This window comes from Jaculus jaculus, chromosome 8 (genome assembly GCF_020740685.1).
Source record: "Jaculus jaculus isolate mJacJac1 chromosome 8, mJacJac1.mat.Y.cur, whole genome shotgun sequence".
Classification (NCBI taxonomy): Eukaryota; Metazoa; Chordata; class Mammalia; order Rodentia; family Dipodidae; genus Jaculus; species Jaculus jaculus.
In genome coordinates this window covers 56,469,856-56,495,966 of record NC_059109.1, presented here as the reverse complement: position 1 = coordinate 56,495,966, position 26,111 = coordinate 56,469,856, and the positions used below count along the sequence as shown (strand labels likewise).

The 26,111-nt window shown below is 42.8% G+C and overlaps 1 protein-coding gene and 1 pseudogene across 2 annotated transcripts in view; both read right to left on the bottom strand.

Annotated features, from left to right (window-relative positions):
- Ttbk2 (tau tubulin kinase 2) overlaps positions 1–25,694 on the bottom strand; it is a 135,380-nt gene extending 109,686 nt beyond the window's left edge. For both annotated transcript variants that reach the window (XM_045156848.1, XM_045156849.1), the window contains exon 1: positions 25,580–25,694. The gene's annotated coding sequence lies outside the window, so the exon portion shown is untranslated. The remainder of the gene's footprint in view (positions 1–25,579) is intronic.
- On the bottom strand, positions 10,512–11,914 carry LOC123462853 (annotated as a pseudogene).
- Positions 25,695–26,111: the final 417 nt, after the last annotated feature.

Below are 26,111 nucleotides of genomic sequence, written 5' to 3'. Positions count from 1 at the left end.
ACAGAAGGAAAAAAGGTAGTTGGCTCAATTAAAACTGTAAACTACTGTTTATCAACATTTTTTCTACCAGCATTTGATCAGAGGGTAGGTATAGAAGTTAAATGTGTTTCAGGTCTGATGTTAAGGTCTTTAATCCATTTGGACTTAATTCTTGTGCATGGAGAGAGAGAAGAATCTATTTTCATCCTTCTACAGATACATATCCAGTTTTCCCTACACCATTTACCGAAGAGGCTGTCTTTTCTCCAGTGAGTATTTTGGGCATTGTTATCAAGTATCAGGTGGCTATAGCTACTTGGGCTTACATGTGGGTCCTCTATTCTGTTCCACTGATCTATATGTCTGTTTTTGTGCCAGTACCATGCTGTTTTTGTTACTATGGCTCTGTAGTATAGGTTAAAATCAGGTATGGTGATACCATCAGCCTTATTTTTGTTGCTCAGTATTATTTTAGATATTCGAGGTTTTTTGTGATTCCAAATGAATTTTTGGATTGTTTTTTCTATTTCCATGAAGAATGCCTTTGGAATTTTGATAGGGGTTGCATTAAATGTGTAGATTGCTTTTGGTAAGATTGCCATTTTCACAATATTGATTCTTCCAATCCAGGAACAAGGGATGTTTCTCCACTTTCTAGCGTCTTCTGCAATTTCTCACTTGAGTGTTTCAAAGTTCTCATTGTAGAGATTCTTTACTTCCTTGGTTAGGTTTATTCCAAGGTACTTTATTTATTTATTTATTTTTGATGCAATTGTGAATGGGAGTGATTCTCTGATTTCATCCTCTGTGTGTTTGTTGTTAGTATATATGAAGGCTACTGATTTCTGTGTATTTATTTTGTATCCTGCTACATGGCTGTAGGTTTTGATCAGCTCTAACAGTTTGCTAGTAGAGTTTTTAGGGTCCTTTATGTATAGAATCATGTCATCTGCAAATAATGATAACTTGATCTCTTCCTTTCCAATCTGTATCCCTTTTATGTGTGTCTCTTGCCTTATTGTTATGGCTAAGACTTCCAAAATTATATTAAATAAAAGTGGGGACAGTGGACACCCTTATCTTGTTCCTGATTTTAGTGGAAAAGCTTCCAGTTTTTTCCCATTTAGTAATATGTTGGCTGTAAGCTTGTCATAAATAGGTTTTATTATATTGAGATATGTTCCTTCTATTCCCAGTCTCTGTAGGACTTTTATCATGAAGGAATGTTGGATTTTTGTCAAATGCTTTCTCTGCATCCAATGAGATGATCATGTGATTTTTGTCCTTCAACCCGTTTATAAAATGTATTACATTTATAGATTTGCGTATATTGAACCATCCCTGCATCTCTGGGATAAAGTCTACTTGGTCAGGGTGAATGATCTTTCTGATATATTCCTATATTGTTTGCCAATATTTTGTTGAGAATTTTTGCATCTATGTTCATAAGGGAGATTGGTCTGTAATTTTCTTTTTTTGTTCTATCTTTGCCTGGTTTTGGTATCAGGGTGATGCTGGCCTCATAGAAGGAGTTTGATAGAATCCCTTCCTTTTCTATTTCCTGGAAAAGCTTAAGCAATGGTGTTAGCTCTTCCTTAAAGGTCTGGTAAAATTCAGCAGTGAATCCATTTGGTCCTGGGCGTTTTTTAGTTGGGAGATTATTGATAACTGTTTGGATCTCCATGTTTGTTGTAGGTCTATTTAAGTGATTAATATCATTTTGCTTTAATTTAGGTAGGTCATATAAATCAAGGAAAGCATCCGTTTCTTTCAGATTTTCATACTTTGTGGAGTATATTCTTTTATAGTATGTCCTTATGATTTTTTGAATTTCTCTGGAATCTGTTGTGATGTTACCTTGTTCATCTCTGATTTTCTTAATTTGTGTCTCTTCTCTCTCTCTTTTGGTCAGATTTGCTAAGGGTTTATCAATCTTGTTTATCCTTTCAAAGAACCAACTCTTTGTTTCATTAATTCTTTGGACTGTTTTTTTTTTTTGTTTGTTTGTTTCTATTTCATTAATTTCTGCCCTAATCTTTATTATTTCTTCCCGTCTACTGATTTTTGGTTTGCCTTGTTCTTCTTTTTCCAAGGCTTTAAGGTGAAGCATTAGGTCGTTTACTTGCGACCTTTCTAATTTCTTAATATAGGCACTTAAGGCTATAAATTTACCTCTTAGAACTGCCTTCATTGTGTCCCAGATATTTTGATATGTTGTGTTCTCATTATCATTTGACTCTATAAAGTTTTTGATTTCCTTCTTGATTTCTTCATTGACCCATTCATCATTTAGTAGTGTATTATTTAGTTTCCATGATTTTGTGTATGCTCTATAGCCTTTCTTGCTACTGATTTGTAGTTTAATTCCACTGTGGTCATATAGAATGCAAGGAATTATTTCAATTTTCCTGAATTTGTTAAGATTTGCTTTGTGTCCTAATATATGGTCTATTTTAGAGAATGTTCCATGTGCTGCTGAAAAGAATGTATATTCTGCAGCCTTTGGATGAAATGTCCTGTATATATCTGTTAGGTCCATTCCTTCTATGACCTCATTTAGTCCAGATGCCTCATGAAATTACAAAGATTTTGCACTGCAAAGGACACAGTGAGAAAAGCAAAGAGGCAACCTACAGAATGGGAAAACATCTTCGCAGCTATATATCTCATAGAGGATTAATATCTAGGATATACAAAGAACTCAAAAAGTTAAATAATAAGGAATCAAACAAGCCAATCAAAAAATGGGCTATGGAGCTAAATAGAGCATTCTCAAAGGAAGAAATACGAATGGCATATAAGCATCTAAAAATATGTTCTATGTCACTAGTCATCAGGAAAATGCAGATTAAAACTACATTGAGATTCCATCTCATTCCTGTCAGATTGCCCACCATTATGAAAACAAATGATCATAAATGCTGGCGGGGATATAGTAAAAGAGGAACCCTTCTACAATGCTGGTGGGAATGCAATCTGGTCCAGCCATTGTGGAAATCAGTGTGGAGGTTCCTAAAACAGCTAAAGATTGATCTACCATATGACCCAGCTATAGCACTCCTAGGCATATATCCGAAGGAATCATCTCATTTCCTTAGAAGTATGTGCTCAACCATGTTTATTGCTGCTCAATTTTTAATAGCTGGGAAATGGAACCAGCCTAGATGTCCCTCAACTGATGAGTGGATAATGAAGATGTGGCATATTTATACAATGGAGTTCTACTCAGCGGTAAAGAAAAATGAAGTTATGAAATTTGCAGAAAAATGGATGGACCTGGAAAGTATTATACTAAGTGAGGTAACCCAGGCCCAGAAAGCCAAGCGCCACATGTTCTCTCTCATATGTGGATCCTAGCTACAGATGATTGGGCTTCTGCGTGAGAAGGAAAATACTTAGTAGCAGAGGCCAGTAAGTTGAAAAGGAGACATAAAGTGAAGAGGGTACTTAATAGGTTGATATTGTATATATGTAAGTATAATGATTATGATGGAGAGGTAATATGATGGAAAATGGAATTTCAAAGGGGAAAGTGGGGGGGGGAATTAACATGGATTTTTTTTATAATCATGGAAAATGCTAATAATTTTTTTTAAAAAAATGGAACACACACAAAAAAAGAAGTTAAATGTGAATATACCCTGTAATATAGTTTCCATTTGGAACCACATTAATGGTTTACATATGAGAGAAAAAGTCCCTATACTACAAATTCAAGAGAGCACTACAGGGGCCGGCAAGATTGCTCCATGGATAAGGTGCTTGTATGCAAAGCCTGACGGCCCAAGGTTCAATTTCCCAGTACCCACATAAAGGCAGATGCACAAAGTGGGGCATGCATCTGGAGTTTGTTTGCAGTGGCCCTGACACACACAAACACACTCTGTCTCTCTGCTTAAAAATATATATAGGGCTGGAGAGATGGCTTAGCGGTTAAGCACTTGCATGTGAAACCTAAGGACTCTGGTTTGAGGCTTGATTCCCCAGGGTAGGTAGGGTAGGATCTCACTCTAGTCCAGGCTGTCCTGGGATTCTCAGGGTGGCCTCAAACTTACAGTGATCTTCTGACTCCTGACCCTTTAACTTTTTTTTTTAATATGTTTTCTTTGTGACAGGGGAGGAAGATAGAAATAGAGACAGACAGACAGACACAGATAGATAATGGGTATACTAGGGCCCCTTGCTGCTGCAAGCCAACTTCAGTTGCATGTATCACTCTGTGATTCTGGCCTTACATGGGTACTGGGGAATTGAGTTCAGTCAGCCATCTTGCTTTGCAAACAAGCACCTTTAACCATGGAACAATCTTCCCAGCCCTTTACTTTTAACTAATTACGAAAATACACATATGCTATAGTAAATTAACAAAAAAGGAACCCCTCACCAGAAAATAACAATGCTGTATAGCAATGACCACTGTGAGGCTGTGATTATACCCTAGTCATAGACCTCTTGATTAATATGTAGGAGGCCCGGGTTCAATTCTTCAGCATTATAAAATAAACACCAAACATACAAACAAACAACATCAAACTAAATGTCAACAGGGCTGGAGAGATGGCTTAGCGGTTAAGCGCTTGCCTGTGAAGCCTAAGGATCCCGGTTCAAGGCTCGGTTCCCCAGGTTCCACGCTAGCCAGATGCACAAAGGGGTGCACGCATCTGGAGTTCGTTTGCAGCGGCTGGAAGCCCTGGAGCGCCCATTCTCTCTCTCCCTCTATCTGTCTTTCTCTCTGTGTCTGTTGCTCTCCAATAAATAAATAAAAATAAAATAAAATAAAAAAAGAGCAGCTTGTGAGAAAAAAAAAAAGAGGTTTCTTTCAAACTAAATGTCAACAGTCAACACTCCTGTTTTTTTAAACATTTTTTTATTTCTAGTTTTTAGTTTTTCAGGTAGGGTCATCACTATGTATGTAGTCTCAGGCTGCCCTCAAACTCACAGTGATCCTCCACTTCTGCCTCTCGAGTGCTGGGATTAAAGGTATGTGCCACCATGCCCAGCCAGTATAAAAAATATTTTTATTTATTTATTTGAGGGCGGGGAAGAGAGACAAGAAGAGGCAGATAGAGAGAATGGACATGCCAGGACCTCGAGCCACTGCATACAAACTCCAGACATGTGTGCCACCTTGTGCACCTGGTTTATGTGGGTATTGGGGATTCGAAACTGGGTCCTTAGGCTTCACAGGCACATGCCTTAATGGCTAAGCCATCTCTCCAGCCTAGTACTACTGTTAATGTTGCTAGATTTCAGTTCACTTTTTTTTTGCACAGTTTATGTCTACACAATTTTAATAGAAATAGGATCATGTATGTATACTGTTTTATATATTCAATTTAAAACATAATTTTATACTTAAAGATTAAAATGTTTAGTATTAGTGTGTCATATGCATGTGTGTGTACAAAGGACAGAGGAGAATGTTGACTGTCCTTCCTTTATCTTTTATTCACTCAAAATTAAAAATTAAGAGTCTGGGCGTGGTGGTGCACACCTTTAATCCCAGCACTGGAGAGACAGAAGTGGAGGATCACTGTGAGTTTGAGGGCAGCCTGAGACTACACTGTGAGAACCAGGTCAGACTAGGATAGAGACCCTACCTCAAAAAAAAGAAAGGTAAAACTTCTCTCACACATATTAAGTGGTCCAATGATTTTATATATTTTTAATATATTTATTTATTTACTTATTTGAGATACAGAAAGAGGGGGAGAGAAAGAATGGGAGTGCCAGGGCCTCTAGGCACTGCAAACGAACTCCAAATGCATGTGCCCCCTTGTGCATCTGGCTTACGTGGGTCCTGGAGAGTTGAACCCGGATCCTTTGATTTTGCAGGCAAATGCCTTAACCACTAAGCCATCTCTCCAGCCCTGGTCAAGTGATTTTTGACAAGGACATTAAAGCCATTCAATGGAAAAGGTGAATCTTTTCAACAAACAGTGTTTGGAAAATTGAAGATGCACATGCAAAAGAATGAAATAGGACCCTTACTTTTATAGTGTTTACAAAAATGTACTAAAAATGAACCAAGGCACTAAAAAGGAGGGCTAACATTGTAACATTCTCAGAGGAATACATAGAGGGAAAGTATTCTGACACAGGTGGGCAGTAATTTCTTGGATATGACATCAAAACAAAAGAAAAAATAAACGTCATTTTTTTTTTCTTTTGGTTTTTCAAGATAGGGTCTCACTCTAGCCCAGGCTGCCCTGGAATTCACTACATAGTCTCAGGGTGGCCTCTAACTTATGGTGATCCTCCTACCTCTGCCTGGGATTAAAGACGTGTGCCAACACCTGGCTTACTTCAAAATTCAAACTTTAAAACTTTTGGGGCTAGGATGATGGCATCAAAGTTAAAAGGGCCTAGTAGGGACTGAGATCACCTGAGTTAACTCCCCAAAACCCACATAAAAACCTGGATATATAGCATTTATGACCTCACAGTGACTGTTGTTACCTGCAAAATATTGAGACCATCAACATTTCATTATGGATGATGGAGGGAGGCAAAAAAAATAAAAATAAAAAATAAAGAGACATCAAACCAGAACCAGAAGAACTAGTTGGAGAAGAAAAGAAGAAGGGTTATGCACAGACTGCAGAGATGGTTCAGTAGTTAAGGCACTTGCCTGAAAAGCCCCCAGTACCCATTTAAATCCAAACACTAAGTGGTACCATGTGTCTGGAGTTTGTTTTCAGTGGCTGGAGTCCTGGTGTACCCATTCATATTCCCTCTCTCTCTCTCTCTCTCTCTCTCTCTCTCTCTCTCTCTCTCTCTTCTCTCCCCTTGCAAATAAACAAAATATTAAAAGAAAGGGGATGGAGCAATGGCTTAGCAGTAAAGGCACTTGACTGCAAAGCCAAAGAACCCAGGTTGATACCCCAAGACCCATATATGCCAGATGCACAGGTGGCACATGCATCTGGAGATCATTTGCAGTGGCTGAAGGCCCTGACACGCCCATTCTCTATCTGCCTCTTTTTCTTTTTAAAAAAGCAGGGTGTGGTGGCACAAGCCTTTAATCCCAGCACTTGAGAGGCAGAGATAGGAGGATCACCACGAGTTTAAGGCCACCCTAAGACTACACAGTGAATCCCAGATCAGCCTGGGCTAGAGAGAGACCCTACCTCAGGAAAAAAAAAAAAATGTTTTACATCCTTAGCCATCGGGGCAAATGCAAATTAAAAGTACTTTGAGATTTCATCTCATTCCTATCAGAATGGCTATCATCAGGAAATCAAATGACAATAAATGCTGGCCTAGGGTGTGCAGAAAGAGGCATCCTTCTCCATTGTTGGTGGGAATGTAAACTGACACAGCCATTATGGAAATCAGTGTGGAGGTTCCTGACACAGCTAAAAGTAAAGTATGACCCACCCATACCATTCCTTAACATACACTCTAAGGACTCTACTCATTACTTCAGAGATACTTGCACATCCATGTTTACTGCTGCTCTATTCACAATAGTTGGGAAATGGAACTATCTTAAATGTACACCAACCAATGAATGGATAATAAAGATGTGGTATATTTACACAATGGTGTTTTTTCAGCTGTAAAGAAAAATGGAACTATTAAATTTGCAGGGGAATGGGTGGATCTGGAAAAGATTATACTAAGTGCAGTAACCAGGTTTCAGAAAGTCAAAGACCACATGTTTTCTCTCAAGTGTGGATCTTAGCTACAAATGTTTAGACTTGTGAGTTGGAATAACAGTGAGTAGTAGGGGCTGGAGAGATGGCTTAGCAGTTAAGGTACTTGCCTGCAAAGCTAAAGGACCCAGGTTCAATTCCCCATGACCCACGTAAGCCAGATGCACAGGGTGGCACATGCTTCTGGAGTTCGTTTGCAGTGGCTAGAGGCTCTGTCATGCTCATTCTCTCCCTCTCTCATTAATAAAAATAAAAACAGTAAGTTTTAAAATGAATAGCAGCTGGATGCAGTAGTGCGCGCCTTTAATCCCAGCACTCAGGAGGCTGAGGTAGGAAGATCGTTGTGAGTTTGAGGCCAGCCTGGAACTACAGAGTGAGTGCCATATAAGCATGGTCTAGAGAAAGACCCTACCTCGGAACAAAGAAAAAAAAAAAAAAAAAAACAATGAGTAGTAGAGACCAGGAAGCTAGTAAGGGTCTATCCAAGGGAGGGAGGAGAAAGGAGGACTTAAGGGGACCATATTGTATATATATATTTAAGTACAGGGGCTGAATATTGGGGGAGAAATGGTCAAAGCGAAAGGGGTGGAGGAAAAGAGGGGGTGGGAAGAGGGTTAATTAAAATTCAAGACTGGGGGCTGGAAAGATGGCTTAGTGGTAAAGGCACTTGCCTGCGAAGCCAAAGAACGCTTGTTCGAATTTCCAGTTCCCACGCAAAAGTGACGCAGGTATGCAATTTCGCACATGCACACAAGGGGGCGCAAGTCTGAAGTTCGTTCACAACATCTGGAAGGCCCTGGTGTACCCATTCTCTTTCTCTGCCTCTTTCTCCCTCTCCCTCTCCCTCCTCCTTCCCTTCTCCTCTCTCTCAAAAAAAAATAATAATAATAATAATTCAAGATTGATGAATAAGCCATATGGAAACCTACATCTTCACTAGCAAATTATATATGTGTCTAAAAAGACAGAGCTTATTAGCTGGGCATGTTGGCTCATGCCTTTAATCCCAGCACTTGGGAGGCAAAGGTAGCAGGACTGCCATGAGCTTGAGGCCACCCTGAGACTGCATAGTGAATTCTAGGTCAGCCTGGGCTACAGTGAGACCGACCCTATATCCAAAAAAGTAGGGGGAGAGACAGAGTTTGAACCTAAGTATCTTATGGAGGTGGATAATGTTGTAAGTAGAAGCCATAGATTTTTATTAGAAAAATTTCAGTGCCAGAGTTGGGATAACAATACCTTCCAATGAGTTGTTGGGCAGGGAGGTCTCTGGTGCCCCCAAAACATTACAGGCTATTGCCAAGGCTTTTGGATGCCCACCAGAACTATATGGTAAGGCCCTATTACTTAAAAATCCACATGCTTGGGCAGCAGACCACTAAAATTCAAGCTGGAGCTGAGGTGGAAGCCACCTCCCTGTTTACAAGCTGTCAGGATACTGGAAAAAGTCCTATGCAGCCTACTGAGGGAGAAAAGAAAATGGTGTTAAGTAGCATGGACCCTGCAAGAACAACAGCTGTCCAGCCAGGCCAAATGTACCCACTGGTGCAATGATGGCATGTCTGTCATGGAGGAAAACAACTGCCTTTTGATTGGATTTGAGGCCAGCTCCACAGAACAGAACTCCTGCCTGGTACTTAAAACCTAATGAAAAGCCTATGGCTAGAGATGTCATAAGCCCTAGGTGGAAACTACTACTGTTATCACACTAACTGGATATATTTTCACCAAATTGCCCTCTAAATACTTACATTTATACCCATATATTAAGGGTATTTTCACTTATGGTTAGAGAAGCTTTTCTTTTCAGATGGCAGTGACTACTAGGGAGACTCAAAACCCAGCAAAGTGCTGAGAAATGACAAAGGAGTGTTTAGCACTGAAACATCTATCACATTCTGCAAGGCTCAGGGACCATTGTGGAAGAGGTGACAGAAAGAATGTAACAGCCAGCCGGGCGTGGTGGCGCATGCCTTTAATCCCAGCACTTGGGAGGCAGAGGTAGGAGGATCACTGTGAGTTCAAGGCCACCCTGAGACTACAGAGTTAATTCCAGGTCAGCCTGGACCAGAGTGAGACCCTACCTCAAAAAATCAAAAAAAAAAAAAAAAAAAAAAAAAAAGAATGTAACAGCCAAAGGAAGGGGGGAGTGCTTACAATACTGTCTTTATATTCATGACCTCACAGTGGCTGACACTACCTACACAAGACCTGCATAATAGAAGGGGGAAAAAAATGACGACACCAAAATAGAAGAGTGACTAGTTGGAAAGAAGGGATCCAGTGGAGGGGTGATTTGGGAGAGGGGAAGTAGGGTGATGGGAAGGAGTTATGAGTACAGTATACTAGTGGACAAATGAAATCCAAAGACACATCAAAAGTCCAGGAAAACAGGCTCTGAATTCCCTCCCACAGCACTTTCCAAGGTGAGCTGAGGATGAGCTCTTCAGCACCTACAGGAGCCACTCGGACTTTATGGTTTCATTTTCCTAACAATATAACTTGGAGGGCTTCAAATTTGCTCCAAATAACAGAATTATACCTATCAGCCATCCCTCAAGTCCCTCTTTGGAACTTCAAAATAAAAATGGCCAGTCTGCCTGGCTCCAGATCCTCTTCTAGAGCATCTTTTCTTCTCCAAGGGCTGCAAAGTTTTTGTTGTTGTTGTTTTGGAGTTTTTTTTTTTGGGGGGGGGGTTGGTTTTTCGAAGTAAGGTCTCACTCTAGCTCAGGCTGACCTGGAATTCACTATGGAATCTCAGGGTGGCCTTGAACTCATGGCAATCCTCCTACCTTTGCTTCCCGAGGGCTGGGATTAAAGGGGCTGCAGTTTTGATGTGACATGACAATCTAGTGCCTGTCTCTATGGACTGGGTCATATAATGACTGCGCAGCACAGATTTTGTTACCAGGCAGTTTTACAGAGGCTTTTTTTTTTTTGGTTTTCTGGTTTTTGTTTTCCAAGGTAGGGTCTTACTCTACCTCAGGCTGACCTGGAATTAGTCTCAGGGTAGCCTTAAACTCAGGGTGATCCTCCTACCTCTACCTCCTGAGTGTTGGGATTAAAAGCATGCACCACCATAGCCGGCTTATAGAAGACTTTTGACTATCCCAGTACTTCTGATTTGGACACTCTGGTGGTTTGAATGTGAATGCATGTCCCCCATAGACACAAGTGTTTTGCTGAGCTTGTAACTTGGGTCTCCAGCCACCTGGCTGGAGAGGTGTCACTGGCAGCAGATCCTGAGATCCAGTCCTAAGACATGCTTGGAGGCAGACCTGAATTCCAGCCCAAAGGTGTGCAGAACAGTCTGAGCTCAGGGAGTTGCTACTTGCCACTTTTTGATGCTTGCTGGCTTGGGGTGGTTTCGCTCTGCTTGGGTCTATGAATGGAGCCAGCTTCTTCCACCACTGATGGAACTTCCCCTGGATCTGTAAGCTTGAAATAAACCCCTTCTCCCATAAAACTGCTTGGTTGGACGCTCAATGCAGCACTGTGGAGCTGCCTATGACTGACAGCAAGTCATTGAGCTTCCCCCTCACTAAGCCTCCAGGGTGTTATGCAGAATGATTTTGGTCTCATCTAGTTCAACTTGCACTTTGCTCATGGGATTAGTACTAAGGTAACCATCCAAGGCTGTGTGTACTGAGTTGTAGCAGAGGATCCCCTACTGGCCAGTCTATCCTGTCACCCTGCTTGGAGAATTCTTTTAGTACCATCTCCAGTAAGGTAAAGGCCATTTGGGATGGGTATTCACTGTCTGCAATACCACACCTGCAAGACTGCCATTCTGGACACAGACTTGCCACAGATACTCATGTTCTTTTTTCTAAATAAATATTTGCCATATTATTTATTTATTTGCAAGCAGAGACAGAGAGAGAGAAAATGGGTTCACTAGGGCCTCCTGCCACTGCAAACAAACTCCAGATGCATGCACCACTTTGTGCACTCTGCTTTACATGGGTATTAGGGACCCAGACCCAGGTTATTAGGCAAGTGCCTTACCACTGAGCTATACTTGTGTTCTTTGGCAAAAGTTCTGCTGCCTTTGTCAAGTGTTCCACAATCAGTTGACTTGTGAAGGTCATGAATTCCTCAATGCTGGATCTCTGGAAGAAGCTGAATGAAGACACATCTTTACAGAGTCTTGAGCTTATTTTAGATCCTAACACTGTATAACTTTGGGAAAACTTGGCCTTGGCCAGGGGATTTGCTCACATGGAGCAGCATAGCACCTGCACCTGGGAACACTGGCCCACTGCTGATGGGGCCATATCAGCTTCTTCCTACTAGCTCTAGGGCCACAACATTCTTTTAAAAAAAATTTTTTTTTCAAGGTAGGGTTTCGCTCTAGCCCAGGCTGATCTGAAATTCACTACGTTGTCTCAGGGTGGTCTTGAACTCACCATGATCCTCCCACCACTGCCTCCCAAGTGCTGGGATTAAAGGCATGTGCCACCACGCCCGGCCCCCAATTCTTTTTTTTTTTTTTTTAATATTCTATTTATTTATTTGAGAGAGAGAGGCAGGTAGAGAGAGACAAAGGGAGAATGGTCGTGCCATAGTCTCTAGCCACTGCAAATGAACTCCAGACACATATGCCACTTCATGCATCCAGCTTACGTATATACTAGAGAATTGAACCTAGGTCCTTAAGCTTTGCAGGAAAGCACCTTAACCACTAAGCCATCTCTCCAGCTCCCAATTCTTTTTTTGTTTTGTTTTGTTTTGTTTTTCAAGGTGGGGTCTCACTCTGGCTCAGGCTAACCTGGAATTCAATATGTAGTCTCAGGGTGGCCTTGAACTCATAGTGATCCTTCTACCTCTGCCTCCTGAATGCTGGGATTAAAAACGTGCACCACCACACCCAGCAGCCCCCAATTTTTGATACTTATCCAAAAGAATTCAAATTAGGGACTTCAAGAGTTATCTGTATACTCATTTTCAGTGGTAACATTCATAATGTAAAAGGTAGAACAAATCAAGTGTCCGACCACTGATTAAATAAAACATGAGGTGAATATAGTAATATTAGAAGGGACTAGGGAGCATTTACTTGTCAAGATGCAAGACCCTAGGTTCTAGTCCTAATGTGAAAAAAAGAAAATTCTTCCATAAGCTACAACAATGAAGATCTGAAGATCTTATGCACTGTTAAAATAAACTAACAATATATGAGCAAATATATGATTCCACTTATAACAGATGCCTAGAGTAGTCAAATTCATGGAGATAGAAGGTACAATGGTGGTTGCCAGGGGCTAAAGGAAGGAAGAGATGGGGAGTTAGTATTTAATGCAGAGTTTTGCCAGGAGTGAATGCCTTTAATCCCAGCACTCGAGAAACAGAGAAAGGAGGATTGCTAGGAGTTTGACAGCACCCTGAGACTATATAGAGGATTCTAGGTCAGCCTGGACTAGAGTGAAGACCCTACCTCAAAGAAAGTGTGGGGGGAGATCTGGAGGGATAGCTTAGTGTTTAAGGCAGTTGCCTGCAAAGCCAAAGGATCCAGGTTCGATTCCCCAGGACACACGTAAGCCAGATGCACAAAGGGGTGCATGTGTCTAGAGTTCGTTTGCAGTGGCTGGAGGCCCTGGCATACCCACTCTCTCTCTCTCTCCCCCTCCCTCTTTCTCTATCAAATAAATAAATAAATAAAAATAAAATATTTGTTTTAAAAAAAGGATGTCTGTGAACCTTTGTTCCTCTAGCTAAAGTCAGTTGGGTCTAGGATGACTGCCAAGGTGACTGCCGGACAATGTCTAACTAGATTATAATGCCATCTGCATGCGAAGTGGCAAATCCTCCAGTGTCAAGCTATGAAAGTGGACAGTGACCAGAAAGAACCTTAAAAGAAGTGAAAAGAGGTGGCATCTGAATTCCATTCCCTCAACAAAGTCATGAATATTCATGAACATTCCTCCTTTTAATTGGCCTAGCCCCTTTCTATCATTACTATGCTCTTTTCTCCCCTCCCCCACTCAGGTTTTTGAGGCAATGTGTTATATAGGCTAGGCTAATCTCAAATTGGCTATGTAGCCAAGGCTGGCACTGAACTAATTCTCCTGCCTCCACCTCCCAAATGCTGGGATTACAGGTATGTGGAACCATATCAAGCAATTTATTTTACCTTCTGCCCATAACCTCCTAAATCTCTAACAAATTAGAAAGTTGACTTGTCAGCCTATCTCCTAGTTCTTCTATTCTTGGCCAAAAACAAGTCTCATTCAACAGGTTTCACAATTCTGAGAAGAAAAAAAAAAGATTCAAAAAAGGAAAAAAAAGCAAGACACTACCTGGAAAAATGAAGGGGGACCCAAATACTGAGACAAGATAAAAAAAATTGAGAGGCTGCTGCTCCATGGGACAGAATGCATGTCTGGTACTGAAAACCTAGTCAAAAGCCTATGGTAAAGCCGGGCATGGTGGCACACGCCTTCAATCCGGCACTCAGGAGGCAGAAGTAGGAGGATCGCCATGAGTTCGAGGCCACCCTGAGACTACAGAGTGAATTCAGCCTGGGCCAGAGTGAGACCCTACCTCAAACAACAACAACAACAACAACAACAACAACAAAAAGCCTATTTATTTATTTATTTATTGTGGGAGATGACTTAGAAGTTAAGGCACTTGCCTGCAAAGCCCAATGTCCTGAGTTTCATTCCCTAGTACCTAGGTAAAACCAGATGGCCAAAGTGGTGAATGCATCTGGACTTCATTCACAGTGGCTAGAAACCCTGGTATGCCTATTCTCTCTTTCTTTGTCTCTGCTTGCAAATAAACAAAATGTTTTCAAGAGCAGAAACTGGCTATGCTATGATTACACATTAAATGATAGCATTTTAACTGTTACAATTTTGCTTTAAGTTAGCAGTTAAGGCACTTGCCAGCAAAGCCTAAGGACTCATGTTCGACTCTCCAGATCCCACATAAGCCAGACACACAAGGTGATGCAAGCACACAAGGTCACATATGAGTATAAGATGGCACACACGTTTGGAGTTCAATTACAGTGGCTGGGGGCTCTGGCATGCCTATTCTCTCTCTCTAGCTCTCATATAAAAAGTTGAAAATTAGTTGATCAAAAGAATAAAAAGGGGGCTGGAGAGATGGCTTAGCGGTTAAGCGCTTGCCTGTGAAGCCTAAGGACCCCAGTTCGAGACTCGCTTCCCCAGGTCCCACGTTAGCCAGATGCACAAGGGGGCGCACGCGTCTGGAGTTCGTTTGCAGAGGCTGGAAGCCCTGGCGCGCCCATTCTCTCTCTCTCCCTCTATCTGTCTTTCTCTCTATGTCTGTCGCTCTCAAATAAATAAATAAAAATTTAAAAAGAATAAAAAGAGGGCTTGAGAGATAACTTAGCGATTAAGGCACTTTCCTGCAAAGCCTAAGGATCCATGCTCCATTCTCCAGGTCCCACATAAGCCAGATGCAAGCACAAAAGGTTGCACATGTGCACAAGGTGGTTCATGCGTCTGGAGTTCAAATGTAGTGGCTGAGGCCCTAGCATGTCAATTCTCTCTTTTCTCTCTCTTGTACTTTCTCTCTTAAAGGGGTTGCCATCTGCCAGGCATAGTGGCGCACGCCTTTAATCCCAGCACTTGGGAGGCAGAGGTAGGAGGACTGCCATGAGTTCAAGGATCCCTGAGACTACATAGTGAATTCCAGGACAGCCTGGGCCAGAAAGAGAGCCTACCTTAAAAAAAAAAAAAAAAAGCAGGGGGAGGTTGCCATCCACCCCCCCACCCAGCAAAATAAATAAATAAATAAAAAGAAACCAATGTCATCTACTATTTGAAAATTATAAAAAGCATGAAGTAGTTTACAAGTATATTGGGGCTTCGAGCAAATTTTGAGTGCACACCTTCATAAAAGGAAGTTTGTTTGTTTGTTTGTTCATTTATTTGCAGAGAGAGAGAGAACAAGAATGGGCATGCCAAGGCCTAATGCTACTGCAAATGAACTCTGGACAAATGCACCATTTTCATGTGTACTAGGGAACCAAACCCAGGCTATTAGGCTTTTTTGTAGTCTTTTTTTTTTTTTAAAGCCTCAGTGCTTTTAAATTTTTGTTGTTGTTGTTGTTCATTTTTTATTTATTTATTTGAGAGTGACAGACACAGGGAGAAAGACAGATAGAGGGAGAGAGAGAGAATGGGCACGCCAGGGCTTCCAGCCACTGCAAACGAACTCCAGACGCGTGTGCCCCCTTGTGCATCTGGCTAACGTGGGACCTGGGGAAACGAGCCTCGAACCGGGGTCCTTAGGCTTCACAGGCAAGCGCTTAACTGCTAAGCCATCTCTCCAGCCCTTTTGTAGTCTTTTAAGTAGGGTTTCACTAGCCCAGGCTGGCGTGGAATTCTCTATGTAGTCTCAGGGTGGCAATGAACTCACTCACAGAGATCCTCCTGCCTCTTCTTCCCAAGTGCTGGGATTAAAGGCATGTGCCACCACGCCCAGCTCCCATTAGGCTTTTGCAAGCAAGTTCTTTTATCTACTGGGCCATCTCCCAGTACCCCAAAAGGAAGTATTATTGTAGCTAACAATAACATTATTTTCAAAAACTTCCCCTGTTAGCATGAATTCCAGCACTCAGGAGGCAGAGGTACGAGGATCACCATAAGTTCAAGGCCACCTTGAGACTTCATAGTGAATTCCAGGTCAGCCTGGGCTAGAGCGAGATCCTATCTTGGAAAAAAAAAAATTAAAGAAATATATAATAATTAAATAATGGACTGGAGAGATGGCTTAATGGTTAAGGCACTTGCCTGAGAAGCCTAAGGACCCAGGTTCAATTCCCCAGAATCCATGTAAGCCAGATGCACATGATGGCACATGCATCTGGAGTTTGTTTGCAGTAGCTATAGGCCCTGGTGCACCCATCCTCTCCCTCTCTCAAATAAATTAATTAATTAATTAATTAATTGTGTGTGTGTGTGTGTTTGTGTGAAAGAAAGAGGCAAAGAGAGAATAGGCATACCAGGACTTTCAGCCTGCTGCAAACAAACTCCAGATGCATACACCCCCTTGTGGTACATGTACAACACTGCATGCTTGCACCACTGCATCTGGCTTTGTGGGACCTGGAGATTTAAATATAAGGCAAGTGTGCCTTAACCACTACACCATCTCTCCAGCTAAAATTTCTCCTAAAATTTTTAAAATAATAATTAATAAGTTATATATATATATATATATACACCTATATATAATGTATATTTCTCTCTCTTTAAAGATTTTTTTAAATGTTTTATTTATTTGAGAGAGAGACAGAAAGAGAGAGAGGAAGAGAGATAGCTAGAGAGAGAATGAGCGCACTAGGGCCTCTAGCCACTGCAAACAAAATCCAGACGCATGAGCCACCATGTGCATCTGGCTTACACGGAACCTGGAGAAATGAACTTGGGTCCTTAGGCTTCGCAGGGAAGTGCCTTAACCACTAAGCCATCTCTCCAGTCCCACCTTTAAAAATGTTTTAAATACAAACTCATTATGTAGCGCAGGTTGGGCTCAAACTCATGGCAATCCTCCTATCTCACCCTCCAAAATGCCAGGATTACAGGTATGCACCACCATGTCAACTCCAACCTAACAGTAAAGAATGTATGGCTACTCCCAGCAAAAAGAGAGAGAGAGAGAATGAACACACCTCCAGTCCGTGCAAATCAACTCCAGACACATGCACCACTTTTTGCAACTGGCTCTACATGGGTATTGACAAAATAAAACTCAGGTTTGCTCTGCAAGCAAATGCATTAGCAACTGAGCTATCTGTCTAACCTGACCTGGAATTCACTATTTAGTCTCAGGCTGGCCTCGAACTCATGGCAATCCTCCTACCTCTGCCTCCCAAATGCTGGAATTAAAGGCGTGCGCCACCACACCCAGCCCACAAAGACAATTTTTTTAAAAGTTTAAAAAAAAAAAAAAAAAACAGGCACAGTGGCATATGCCTTTAATCCAGCACTCAAGAAGCTAGGGAAGGATGATCACTGTGAGTTCAAGGTTAACCTGGGCTACAGAATGAGTTCCAGGCTAGCCTGGAATAGAAACTGACACTCTTCCTCAAACAACAACAACAAAAGAAATTTTATTTATTTATTTTTTTGTTTTTTTGAGGTGGGGGTCTCACTCTGGTCCAGGCTGACCTGGAATTAACTCTGTTATCTCAGGGTGGCCTCGAACTCACGGTGATCCTCCTACCTCTGCCTCCCGAGTGCTGGAATTAAAGGCGTGCGCCACCACGCCCGGCAACAAAAGAAATTTTAGAAGTCAGTATGGTTACAATTACTGACAACAGAGTGAAAGTATAAACAAAATAGTTACCCTCTCCCTGACTACAATACAAATAACACATAAACATATTCTTCCCTTAAGGAAAGTATGGGGTAACTTACATGGCACTACTATAAAGAAAACACTAAGCAACATCTACTATGACCAAATCACTCACACAATACATTAAATCTACAGTCCTACCACTAAGAAAAAGGAGAAAAATCAATACAGAAGCTCCTCTTAAATTATTTTAATTGTAATTATTTGGAGGGACTTGCTGTTATCAGATAGGATCTCAAGTAGCTCAGGATGTCTCAAACTCATTATGTAGTCAAGAATGATCTTGAACTTTGGATCCTCCAGCCTCTACCTTCCAAATATTAAGATTACAAGCATATGCCACCTCCCTCACCCCCAGGTTATGCAGCCCTGGTGATGGAACTCAGGGCTTTGTGCATAATAGGCAAGCACTCTACCAACTCATCAACTTTATCCCCAGGCCCTTATTTTTTCTCATTTTTTGTTTTGTTTGAGGTAGGATTTCACTCTGTAGCCCAAGTTGTCCATGTACTCTCTATGTAGTCCAGGCTAGCCTTAAACCTATAGTGATCTGGCTGTTTCAGCCTTCTGAGCCCAGCATTTTAATTTTTTTTAAACAAGGTACCACTATATAAGCCCAGGTTGGTTTTGACCTTTTTTTTTTTTTTTTTTTAAAGAGAGAGACAGAGAATTGGCTTGCCAAGGCCTATGCCACGGCAATCAAAGTAGAGACATTTGTGCCACCTAGTGGGTATGTGCAACCCTGTACCTGCCTCACCTTTGTGTGTCTGGCTAAGGGTTTGATCTGGAGAATCAAACATGGGTCCTTAGGCTTTGCAGGCAAGCACCTTAACTGCTAAGCCATCTCTCCAGCCCGTCCTTGGCCTTTCTCTGTAGCTCAGGCTGAGCCCAAAATTGGAATCCTCCTGCCTCAGCCTCCTGAGTGACATGAGTTTAGACATGCACTACCATGCCTAGCTTGGAATATAATGCCTAGCTTGGAATACCTCTTTTTATAACTATAGGTAGTTACTGACTACTTGACAATACCTATTTCTAATGTCTAATAGTTCAAATAAACACCAAAACAACACAGGAATCCTGTCAGTTTCCAGGTAATTGAAGCCTGGGAAAAACACAGTAGAAACCTATATTGGAGGGAGTAGTGAACTCCTTAGGACAAAATTTTTCAAAGTGTTCTAGTGTTACTGAAAGGATTTTTCTGGGACTCAGGAGATGGTTCATTGGGTAAGAAACTTGCTGACCAAGCATGAGGACCTGAATTCAGATCCCTAGCATCCATAGCAAGGAAGGAAGGAAGGAGGGAGGGAGGGAGGGAAGGAGAGAAGGAAGAAAGGAAGGAAGGAAGAGGGAAGGAAGGAAGAAAGGAGGAAAGGAAAAAGAAAAAGGAAAAAAGGAGAAAAAGAAAAGGGAAAAGGAAGGAAGGAAGGGAGCGGGGCATCGTGGCACATGCCTTTAATCCCAGCACTCAGGAGGCAGAAATAGGAGGATCACTAAGAGTTCAAGGCCAGCTTGAGACTACAGAGTGAATTCCAGGTCAGCCTGAGCTAGAGTGAGACCCTACCTCAAAAAACCAATAATAATAATAATAATAATAAATAAAACTGTAAAGCATGTAAAGAACTGTGTGCCCATCACAAAAGTGAAGTTTGGTCCATGATCAGATCTAACTCAGTTTGCTAACATTTACCTGCTTACAAAAACAAAGCCAGTAGTGGTGGTGCACACCTTTAGTCCCAGCACTCAGGAGGCTGAGGGAGAAGGAGCACTATGAGTTCAAGGCCAATCCAGGGCTACAGAATGAGCTCAAGGTCAGCCCGGGCTGGGGCAGGGGGGAAAGGAACAGTTGCACAAAGTGGCACATATAAACAGAGTTCATTTACAGCAGCAAGTAGCCCTGAAGTGCCCATACTCACATTCTTTCCCCTCTCTCTGCCTTTCTGTGTCTTAAATAAATTAAAATATTTATTAAAATAAAAAATCCACTGAGTATGGTGGTTTATGTCTACAGTCCCAGGCAAATGTAGGAGGATCTCTGAATTCAAAGTCAGGCTGTGAGTTCCAGTCCATCCTGGGCTAGAATGAGACAGTGCTTCAATTAAATAAAAACTAGCGGGGTGTGGCAGCACACGCCTTTAATCCCAGCACTCAGGAGGCAGAGTTAGGAGGATCACCATGAGTTCGAGGCCACCCTGAGACTCCATAGTGAATTCCAGGTCAGCCTGGACCACAGTGAAACCCTACCTCAAAAAACCAAAAAAAAATTAAAATAAATAAATTAAATTAAAATTAAAAGTTTCAGGCAAGAGATGGCTCAGTGACTAAGGTGTATGACTGCAAAGTCGAGCAACCTGGGTTTGATTCCCCAGTACCTACACAAAGCCAGATGCACAGAGTGGTGCATGCATCTGGAGTTCATTTGCAGTGGACTGGAGGCCCTGACAAGCCCATTCTCTCTGTGTGTATCTGTGTCTCTTTTCTGTCTCTCTCTCAGCATGCAAATAAATCAACATTTTTTAAAACCTGGGAGCCAGCCAGGCATGGTGGCGCACACCTTTAATTCCAGCACTTGTGAGGCAGAGGTAGGAGGAATTGCTGTGAGTTCAAGGCCACTCTGAGACTACATAGTGAATTCCAAGTAAGCCTGGACCAGAGTGAGACCCTACCTCAAAAAAAAAAAAAAAATTGGGAGCCAGGTGTGTTAGTACACACCTTTAATCCCAGCACTTGAGAGGCTGGAAGTAGGAGGATCCTTGTGAGTTCGAGGCCAGCTTGAGAAACAGTGAATTCAAAGTCAGCTTGGACTAGAGTGAAACCTTACCCAGAAAAAAAGAAGAAGAAAACATTGGGGCTGGGAGAGATGGCTCAGCAGGTAGGAGCACTTGTGACACAAGAATGAGGACCTGAGCTCTATCCCTGCTCCTGCATAAAGAGTGGGTGTGGCCCTGCATGTCTATAACCCCACTGATACTAGAAGGTGGAGACAGGATTACTAAGGATCACTGGGGTTCACTGGTCACACAGACTAACCAAAAATCGTCAGGCTCTAGATTCAGGGAGACTCCTTCTCATGGAAATAAAACAGTACAGTAATAAAGAAAGACTTGATGCACACACATTTACATACATATACCATATACACACAAAAAAGCCACTGTCACAAAAAGCGTGTATGTGTGTGTGTGTGAGTTTGCAAGCACCCACTACAGCATACTCATAGAGGTCAGAGATAGTTTTGGGTGGTGGTCCTCACTTGCCACCTTGTTTAAGACAGACTCTTGTTCCCTGTTGTGTTCACCGGGCCAGATGGCCCTGGAGTTTCTGGGTGTCTCCACCTCTCTTCTTGCCATAGGCACACCGGGATTACAGATGCTCCTTTTTAAAAATATTTTATTTATTTGAGAGAGAAAAAAAGAGGCAGATATATACATATATATATATACACACACACACACACACAGAGAGAGAGAGACAGAATGTTCACACCAGTCTCTCTAGCCACTGCAAACAAACTCCAGATGCATGCGCTATCTTGTGCTTTGTGTGGGTACTAGGAAATTGAACCTGGGTCTTTTGGCTTTGCTGGCAAGTGCCCTCCAGCCCACAGTATCTGGCTTTTTATGTAGACTATGGAGATCCAAACCCAGGTGCTTCCACTTGCACAGCAGGCACTTCATCTAGCTTCCCAGCCCCTACTTGTCAAACCTTTATTGCTTTTGTATATAGACTACTCACAAAAGTATCTAAATCATACATATTTCACTTCTACCACATTTAAAAATATTTGAAGACCTACAGAATCAGGTTGAATTTGTTCAGCTTTCCTGAGGTATTAAAATAATCAGTACTGGGCTGGAGAGATGGCTTAGCGGTTAAGTGCTTGCCTGTGAAGCCTAAGGACCCTGGTTTGAGGCTTGGTTCCCCAGGTCCCACGTTAGCCAGATGCACAAGGGGGCGCACACATCTGGAGTTCATTTGCAGAGGCTGGAAGCCCTGGCACGCCCATTCTCTCTCTCCCTCTATCTGTCTTTCTCTCTGTGTGTCTGTCGCTCTCAAATAAATAAATAAATAAATTTTAAAATAATCAGTACTACCTCATAGTGTCTGGCACTACCTACACAAGACCATCATAAGAGGAGGAAAAGATCATGACATCAAAATAAGAGAGAGACTGATTGAGATGGGCAGGGGATATGATGGAGAATGGAATTTCAAAGGGGAAAGTGGGAGGGGGAGGGTATTACCATGGGATATTTTTTATAATCATGGAAAATTTAATAAAAATTGAGAAAAAATAATCAGTACTTAGTAGAAAATCAAAAAAAAAAAAGTTAAAATTTCAAGCCAGGGCTGGAGAGATGGTTCAGTGGTTAGAGGTACTTCCTTGCAAATCTTGACTGCCCAAGTTCATTCACCAGTACCCATGTAAAGCCAGACATACAAAGTAGCACTTGTATTCATTCTGACATTCATTTGCAATGGCAGGAGGCCCTGACATCTGTCTGCCTGTCTGTCTGTCTGTCTGTCTGTGTCTCTCTCTCTCTCTCTTTCTCTCTCTCTGCTTGTAAATAAATAAAAGTATGTTTTAAAACCTCAAGCCAGATGTAATGCAATAAAAAATTCATTAAATTATGTATGAACCATAGTACAAGACAATGAGCAAGCTCTCTAATCATGATCAAATTTATTCCAATTTGATACAAGCAAAATTAATGATGCAACATATGGGCTTTAGTTTCTTTTATGGCTCAAAAATTGGAAGAGAAAAAAATTCCCTAACATTTTACCACAAAGGAAAATGTCTAGTAAACTTTCCTTTTTAATCATGCTTCAAGCATCCCTTTTGGTATTTTCTTAAAAATAGATCATATAAAAGCTGGGCGTGGTGGTGCATGCCTTTAATCTCAGCACTCGAGAGGCAGAGGTAGGAGGATCTCTGTGAGTTCTAGGCCACCCTGAGACTACAGAGTGAATTCCAGGTCGGCCTGAGCTACAATGAGACCCTACCTCAAAAAAAAAAAAAAAAATCATATAAACCAGACATAGTAGCACATACCTTTAATCCCAGCATTTGGGAGGCAGAAGTAGGAGGATCATTGTGAGTTCAAGGCCAGCCTGCAATTACAAAATAAGTTCCATGTCAGTCTGGGCTAGAATGAGACCCTACCTTGAAAGAAAGAAAGAAAAAAAATTAGGATGGAGAGATGCCTCAGCAGTTAAGCTGCCTGCCTGCCTGCCTGCCTGCCTGCAGAGCCTAATGACTGGGGTTAGATTCCCCAGTACTCATGTAGAGCCAGATAAACAAAGTGGCACATGCATCTGGAGTTTGTCTGCTGTGGCGAGAGGCCCTGGTGCACCCATTCTGTCTGTCACTCTTCTCTTCTCTCTTTGCTTGCAAATAAATAAAGTATCTAGAATTCTGTCTACTGAGTAGGGCGTGATGGCACACACCTTTAATCCCAGCACTGGGAAGGCAGAAGCAGGAAGATTGCCGAGAGTTTGAGGCCACCCTGAGACTACATAGTGAATTCCAGGTCAGTCTGGGCTAGAGCGAAACCCTAAAGATCTGTCTATTGACTGGAAAGATGGCTCAGCGATTAAGGCACTTGCCTGCAAAGCCTAATGACCAGAGTTCAATACCCCAGTACCCACATAAAGCCAGAAGCCCAAGATGGCACAGGTGTCTAGAGTTTGTTTGCAGTGGCCAGAGGGCCCTAGTGCACCCATATTCATTCACTCATTCTCATTTTTTCTCTCTCCCTACCCCCTCTCTGACAGGCATAGTAGCACACACCTAACCCAGCACTCAGGAGGCAGAAGTAGGAGGACTGCTGTGAGTTCGAGGCCAGCTTGAGACTACATAGTGAATTCCTGATCAGCCTGGGCTAGAGCCAGACCTTACTTCAAAACACCAAAAGAATAATAATAATCTTCTCTCTCTCTCTGCTTGCAAATAAGTAAGTAAAAATATTTGATATATTTTATTTATTTGAGAGAGAGAGAAAAAAAGAGGTATATAGAGAAAGAACGGGCAGACCAGGGCCTCCAGGCACTGCAAACGAACTCCACATGAATGAGCCTCTTTGTGCATCTGGCTTACATGGGTCCTGTGGAGTCAAACCCAGGTCCTTTGGCTTTGCTGGCAAACGCCTTAACCGCTAAGCCATCTTCTCCAGCCCAATAAAAATACTTTTAAAAATATAAATCATACTGCTGGGTGTGGTGGCGCACGCCTTTAATCCCAGTACTTGGGAGGCAGGGGTAAGAGGACTGCCATGAGTTCGGGGCCACCCTGAGACTACATAGTGAATTCCAGGTCAGTCTGGGCTAGAGTGAGACCCTACCTCGAAAAAACAAAAAATTAAAAATAAAAATAAACCATACAGGGTATGTAGCTTCTAAATTAATTTCTTTCAATGTGTTTTCAATTTTAATAGCTCACAATCCAAGCCCATGTAGTTATTATTTGAAATATTTTAAGATGAATTCTCCATAATTCGTCACAATGTCATCATTACATTTTCTTTGACAGGGGAGGGGCACGCAGTATTCAACTCAGTACTTTAAAATGACTCCCTATTATCTCCCCTAAGTGGACTTATTCTATTACATTTACCCAAAACAGCAGATATATCTTTGTGATCTATCCTGGTAAATCCATATTTAAATGAATTATTAATGGTTCAAAACCAAACACTGAAATACAACAGTGAACTCCTACGTGTGAGAAAGCATACACATGTGCCCATTCATAACATACTCTCCTAAATACTCACAAACTCCTTTCCACTGACCAACAAAGCAGTTGCACATCAAACACAGGTTAAGTTAAGACTGTGCCTTTTAGAAGTCAAAGGAAAGAACAGTTCAAAAAGTAGGGAAGAGAAAAGTTAAATTCCAGGATTACTGCCACCTATCAACTCTTAATTCAAAGCGAAGTACAACTCAATGTCATTGTTACCTCTAATGCAGCCACAACTGAAACAAAACTAATTTCACTGCATAAGACATCCTAGTACCCCGATGGATTAGTTCCTCTCCGATTTGCCAGCGCCTGTGTATGGAGTCAGTCTTTTGTCTCTCCTTTCAGCAACCCTTCGCATCAATATCATCATCTTTGTCAAAGCAAATCCCACAGGTCACTACTTCAAAGCCCTAAGTACTAGAAAGTACTGGTCTTCCTTGTTACAGAGAAGAGATTCTAAAGCCCCATGCTCTCTTATCCATCACAGTGGAATCAGCTGCGGTGGGAAGGAATCCTGGGTTCGGTCTTGTTACCCCAAGAGTCATGAGTCCAAGTAACATCTACATATATATATATGGGTCACCCACAGAGACATACAAGAAGCTTCGTGTCCCTCTTAAGTTCAGCGAAGACACCAGAAGCCTGGGAGGGAAAAGGACCAGTATGGTCTCTGAGGTGAAGACGGATGGACTGGCACCGGCCCAGGGCGTGGGCAGCGACCCGGGAGACTCGACACCACTCCCCTCTACGCCACGCAGGACCGGCAAGGGGTGCGGCCGGCCAAGGGGACGGGGTCTGCGGGCGGGCAGCGACCCGGGCTCCCGGAGACGCCCCGGGGGCGCTCGGGGGTGTGTCCTACCTGGGCCGAGGCAGACGCAGGGATTTCGTGCGGAGGACTGGGGTCCAGCTCAGGACGGGGACCGGCAGGGGACAGCCCTCAGCAGGCGGGACCGCCGCCGCCGCTTGCCCATCCCCCGCCGCCCACTGCGGCGGGACCAAGCGCGGCTTCTAGGGCCGAGCGGCGGGCAGTCCCCTCCGGTACCGTCCGCGTCTACAGGAGGCGGCGGCGGCTGTTGTTACCGTGACCGCCGGCCGCCCCCAGCCGCTGCTCCTCCTCCTCCTGCTGCTGCTGCTGCCGCCGCCGCCGCCGCCTCGTGCCCACCGCTCCCATCGCCGCTGCGGCGACTACTGCAGCGCCCGCTGACCCGACCCGACGTTGTGCTGCTCCCCCCTTCGCAACGCCGGGACAGCCTAGCCCACCCGCCCCGCCAGCGCGCACCGCCCACCTCCCCTCCGCGCGCGCTGATTGGACAGTGCGTCCAGAGCGCGAAGTTCCAGTTGGCTAGTTCCATTGTCTGTCACGGAGGGGGCGGGGAGAGGAGCAGAGTGCG